Below are 6,056 nucleotides of genomic sequence, written 5' to 3' on the forward strand. Positions count from 1 at the left end.
TCTTTTAATTGCCTATGTCACTACTACAGTAGGTATTTTTTTTCCCCTCAAAATAGTAATTTCGATCTAAATCTACATTTGCTAAAAACATATGGTGATTGGAATGCTTAAAAACACTATTCGGAATTTTATTTCAATAATTAAAATCTCTTAAAATTATAAGACATCAAAAGTGTACATTTTACGAAAATGTCCCATAAGCGCTGTATTCATTTTTTTAAAACTATTTTCCTGTTATAAGGTCTTATAAAACCTAGAATTTAATTAACGTCACATATGTATTATTATTATAGACGTGATAAAAGAGTGTTGGATGATTCGATGAGTGTTGATGAGTGTTATGAATACAAATGTGAGGAAAAAAGTCTCCATCCTATGTTGGGAAACGAGGTTGTTGAAAACAACAGGTATCTATAAAAATTCTAAAAAAACTAATTTTTTTTTATTAAAAATGAAAACATAGCTTTAACACAGATTTTTTTTTAAATACAAATTGTGGAGTTTAAAAAATTCATAAGTACTTACCACTTCCAAATAAATAAATCTATCGTTTAATGGCTTGAGCCTTTTATAGACAAAATGATTTGAGTTGAATATTTTATGTTTCAATTTAAACAAAAAATTATTCTTAGAAACTACTAGTTAAGAAAAAAGAATTTCAAAAAGAATGAAATAAATAAATACTGGTTGCTTGCAATGAAAAAAAGAAATTTATTTTGTACTTTTCAGCTGCTTGATTGTTCAACAATTTTACATTTTCAGCATTTATCTCTTCTGCTTTACAGTATATGATGTTTTATAAGAACGTAAAATTACATGCTAGTAAAATTCTATTCATTAATTAATTTAAAAAAATGAATCTAAAGAATTGAAGAGTTGGAAAAGATTTAATCTTTATAAATAATTTTTTTTTACATTTCAGCATGAACCGAATTTTAAAATAATTAAAAAAAAAATTCTATTGTTTTAGAGTTTTGTAAAACGCGTTTTCATTACCGAATTTATGAAAATTAATTGTTACTTCAAACAAGTAGTGTAATTTTTAAATTAAAAACTAGAAAAAAAATATAACCTATTGCTCATTAAATAAATTTCTCAATGTATTGACATAAATGAAAGAAACTTTTTAAAAAATATACTCTGATAAACACTTTAAATTTCACGGAAAAACACTTTATTATTGTTCTAGAGTTTTTATGTGGGACGATGGTTCTAGACAATTGTTCTATACAGAAGAATGTGTTTCTGAAAAGTCTGGTGACGATGATGTAACATCAAAAAGGTATGAATAAAACTTTTAAAAATAGTATTTGTTCTAAATTTTTGTTAGAACTTTTCTCATACCAACTATTCTTTAATTACTCTGCATCTCAAAAAAAGAAGAAGAAAAAACACTGACACTACGTGCTTCTTACGTAAAATGTAAAGTTGAATCTTAATATACCCCTTGTTTTTTCCCTTAAGTGTCAATTTTCTAATTAGACCTTCCTTTATCACTTCTCCAAAATTTTACAACCAAGAACTAAATTTGAAGAAAGGAACAGGAATACTTTTTATAGTTAAACTTCTTGTGAAGGGAGTTGAAGAGTGTGGTTCGCAGAAAACGAAGAACGGGTGAAATTTTGAGAAGATTTTCCAAAAACTTAAAAAGTAATAATATTTCTGCAACTGAGGAAATCAAGATTCAAGAAAGTAGTTCTTCAATGTTTCTGAAGATAAGAAAATTAAGCAAATCATAAATAAAGGATACTTTTTAATTATTTACACCGAGTAAAAGAATTATGGTCAAAATGACCAGAATACGATAAAATTTACCGTGTTTCTGGCTCAATGAGAACATTAAAAATCTCGGAATTTTTAGCGAAGTACTTTTGATAAATCAAATTAAAAATAAATTATAGTTTTATGATCTGTGATAAAATTAGGTAAATGTCTTAAAATATGGTAATTGCACTATGATACCTTAGAACATGCTATAAGCATTTATTGGGTTGCAATAAAAACAATAGTTCTAAAAACTAGAATTTTCGATAAACCGTTGAAATATGAGCGAAAAAATTTTCAAATGAAGGATTTAAATATCGCATATTTTGGATTTTATTAACTAGAATTATGGTTTTTTTACCAGAAATTTCACTGCCATGTATGTACAACTCGTTGATTTTACCAGATTTTTTCTCCTTTACGAGACTTTTAGAGAATTCAAAGTTTCCAATATTTAAAACTTGTTGAAAATATACGAGGTAATAAATAATTTTTTTTATTATGTGGGTATTATAAGTTCATATATCAATTAAGAAAGCTATTCACCTAATGAAAATACAATATTTGGCAAAATAAAGAATAACATTAACTGAAATAAGAGAAAAAGTTGAACTGTAATTTNTTTTTTTTTTTTTTTTTTTTTTTTTTTTTTTTTTTTTTTTTTTTGAGCTGAGTCTCACAAGATTAATTAATTAAAAAGACTATTTTCACATTTGCTACGAGTTATAATAGTTACATTATTGAAATTAGTTAAAAAATCTTTTTTAATAGTTTCATTTTCGTATATATTTTATTTAAAAAGGAAGTGATTTCAGTAAATTAAATGTTGAGTTTAATTAAACTATAAACCAAATTCTATTTTATAATAAATTAGTGAAAAAAGAATATTTTCAATTAGCTAGTCTAATTTACATATTTTCATTTTCAATTTCAGTTTTAACTTTAAGAAAAATTATAGTTTTTAACTTGTAACTAGCTTTTTGGATATAATTTAATTCTTTATAGCTGTCTTCAATTCTAAGCGCTCATCTAATAGTTTTTTTTTTCACCAAATGTTTTAAAATATTTTTCTTATTAAATTTAATGGAATAAAATTCTTTTTTTTTAATGTATGTCTAGTAATCTGTTTAAATTAATAAAACAATATTTTATTACAATTTTAGTGTGGAAAGTGCTATGAAGGATTATGTAGAAAAAGATTTGGAAGAAACACATTCCGAACCAAAAAAGAACAACAAAGATGTTATGGCTCAAAAGTACTAAGATTTATTTTAATACCAAAATAAATATTATAAATATGATTTGTAGAGGTCAGATCAGTCGAATGATCATCTTTTCCTAACTTGATGTCAGACTACTTTCTTTTCCGATTAATTTAACAGTTTATTAAGCAAATTTAATTTAAGAAAATATTTATTAAAAATTTATGTTTTAACTTTATTGAAGTATTTTGTACTAGACCAGGCCGTATACTAGAAGCAACCATCACTCTACCGTATCTTTCTCCTAATTCACCATTGTCCAAATTTGTTTTTTAAACAACCATCGATTCTTATTGAAAAACTCTCGTTTTTGCAGCTCGATTGCTATTACTTCCTTTTTTGCCATCCAACAATAATTTTAATAAATCATGACTGTGTCTGGGTTGAAGGAATGCTACAAATCCTTACATAATTTGAAGTATTTAACAAAGAATTCATTTTAATTCTATATTTTCCTTTAAATTATTTCTCTACCACACTTTTTAGGTTTGATACACTTTTTTTTATTGAAACAAACTGTTTATAAATGAGTTTAACTCCACAGTTAAGAAAACAAACCCAGCTTCATATCACAACAAAAACATTTCAGCATTTTAAATCCTTTATGCACCTTTGAAACCTTAAAGGATTGAATGTTGCTTCGAATACTAGATGTTAGGTAGGCAATTAAAATCTGCATTGCAATGACTGGATTAAAATTTTTAAAAAATATTAACAAATCTATATACCAGATCACAAAGTAATTTAAGAAATTCAGAAAATAATAAAAATTTTTGCAAAACACAAATTTGAATTTAGAAAAAAGGTAAGACATATATTTTACTTTTCTGGAAGAAAACGAAGCATATATACCTTAAGTTTAAAATAAATATTATACATATTGTTTTATTAGAATAAATAATTTTCAAAGTCTTTAAAGCAATCTAACGCCCTTCAATCTGATTATTTACTTATATGTAATATAATATGATATAATTTAAGAAAAATAATAATGCCTTTTTATATAATAATAATACTCTCACTATTATATTGATGTATTTGGCTTTGGCTACATTAATACAATATTGGAAAGTACCATTTTTTTTAAAATATAATCGGGATATAATCGTGTGATTTGATGACGAGATTATATAATTTATTAATTTTAATTTCCAAATAATTATTTATTTATTTTTTTAATTTTTAAAAAAAATTTAGATTTGTGAATATTTAAAAAAAATTCATAATTTTTTTCTCTCCTTTTCTTCTCCTCTCTCGTTTTCCTCAAATAAGTTGCACTTAAATCTTTAAGTGCAACTGTGTATGAAGAATGTGTAAAGAAAATAGTAAGGATAATAACACCATGTTTTCATTTTAGTGGGGAACTTGGCATATCGAACTGTGTGATTAGCAGTACTGAAGAGCCAAATATTCCATCTGAACCCACGTTTTCATTTTGGAATACTATTAGCAAATGGTTTCCGAAAGAAATTGTTGGCAATGATGTTAGAAATCATAGGTATATTTATCTATCTAATATTCTTATTTAAATAACATAAACAAAGGAGGAATTTGTGTAAGAACTTGTGTGTTAAAATTTAACCAAATGAAAGAAATAAACTTTTTATTATTTTATTTTAGGATTGATGAAAATACTTGGAATGATGAGATGCTCGATTGTTTCAAATATGCCTATGAGGAGAGAAATGTTCCTCCTAATTTGGCGAGTGAAGTTGTTGCTAATGAAAGGTATTTATGCAAATTTTAAATAAAAGTTTTCTATAAAAAAATTATTTTAATACATATAACAAATATTATTCAGTTTCTTTGTTTCATTGAAATTGTTATATCTACAAAACAATAATTTCTGAAGAAGGCAGTGCTTTTATTTTAATTATATTTAGTATTTTTGTTTATTAAGAGTAGCCTCTGTTCATTATTAAAACAAAAAAGATACTTATTTTACAATGTTATGTGTTGCACTAAAGATAACAATTCATTTTTGTGTTAAATACAGTTAAAATAATAATTTGAATAATAAATTTTGGTTCGTTGGAATGAAAAAAATTGAATTTTTGGAAAAAAATATTTTGATCTGTATGCATACATCTAAAAAAATTTTATTTAAAGGCGAGTTCCTAAATGTTTATTTACATGCATGCGAATTGTTGTTAAAATTTATATCATAAATTCATATAAATGCAGAAACTGTTGCTCTGATAATCGCTTATAACAACAATTTATTATCAAATATATGCATTAAGTTTATAAAGTATAAGAAATGAAAATAAATTAATCAAGAAAAAGTTACTTTTCAACACAATTTTATTTTAAATAATGCAGTGGAAGACTTCTATACTTTTATCAAGATTAGATGTGCTTTCATTTTTCAAATTTGATGCAAAAAAAATTTTTTTAACTTAAATCTTATGTTTTTTTATTATAATTAAAAAATCGTTATTTGATTATGAAATAAACATCGTTATTTAATGACAAAAGCGAAAGAAATTTTTAGAAGCATGGTAAAAAATTGGTATGTGGTAAAAAATTGTATTCTTAAATTTTGAACTCCAAAAATGCAATATTCTTTAGTAATTTGTAAAGTTTTGTACCTTAATTTAGTTCAAAATTTTTACAAACTTCATAATGTGAAAAATGAAGCATTTACAACTAACTTTACTCCACGTTATGCTTCAAATTACTGATATTTTGATTTTAGATTTTTAAAAAAAATTTCCGAGATATTTCATGTAGGAAAATATACATTGTAAATCTATGTAATCTATGAAATTAATTTTGTAATCTCTATTGTATTCTGTTGCGGAAAGGATAATTCAGAAATTATATATAAATTTGGAAAAGATTGCTAAGAAGCTATCAACGAAACTTCAATTGTTTCTGCATAAAAACACGAAGTTGATTTTTACAACTTATGTGGAATGAGCATTAAACAGTGGTTCTGCTTGTCTTCATATTTAAATTTAAGTTAGAAAAAAGAGCTTCAAACTTTCGGTGTGCAATATTTAAATAAATGAAATAAATGAACTTCAC

The sequence above is a fragment of the Parasteatoda tepidariorum genome, chromosome 8 (genome assembly GCF_043381705.1).
Source record: "Parasteatoda tepidariorum isolate YZ-2023 chromosome 8, CAS_Ptep_4.0, whole genome shotgun sequence".
Classification (NCBI taxonomy): Eukaryota; Metazoa; Arthropoda; class Arachnida; order Araneae; family Theridiidae; genus Parasteatoda; species Parasteatoda tepidariorum.